At 34.3% G+C, this 490-nt stretch overlaps 1 pseudogene; it reads left to right on the top strand.

Moving 5' to 3' along the window:
- The window catches only part of LOC108722222 (uncharacterized), a 2,556-nt pseudogene that overhangs the window by 1,738 nt on the left and 328 nt on the right, over positions 1-490 (top strand).

The following is a 490-nucleotide window of genomic DNA, read 5'->3' on the forward strand; positions in this document are numbered from 1 at the left end:
TCACGGAATCTGCGAACATGTTGAAAACGATGTACGATGACGAATCCTTCGACCGCAACGATATCATCGAATGCGAGTTGATCACTCTGGTCTTCGGAGAGCAGTAAACGAATGTACATCGCGTAATAAATAAAAAAACTATTATATTCTTTGAATATAGAAAAAAACATTATTTTATATCCCTACCTTCTACATTCTAAATATACTTAAGGAAAAAGGAAAAAGGAAAAAGGAAATAGCGCGTAATCATATATGATATACTATACTATAATTGTCACTCGAGTCGTCGCGATCTGTCAGTCTGTGTCACTGTGGCGAAAAATAAGTAACTTGAAAAGTTTACTAGAAATTAGATACGAGTACCCAGTGAAAGGGGTAAGTGTTTTCTAATATGACATTTTTTTTAAGATAATTTTTTTTAAGATCATTTTTTTCTACTTTTTTGTTTTTTACACAGTACCTCATGGTCGACAACGAGCGGATGCGGCGA

The sequence above is a fragment of the Mycetomoellerius zeteki genome, unplaced genomic scaffold, assembly GCF_001594055.1.
Source record: "Mycetomoellerius zeteki isolate Tzet28-1 unplaced genomic scaffold, Tzet1.0 scaffold2, whole genome shotgun sequence".
NCBI classification, from domain to species: Eukaryota; Metazoa; Arthropoda; class Insecta; order Hymenoptera; family Formicidae; genus Mycetomoellerius; species Mycetomoellerius zeteki.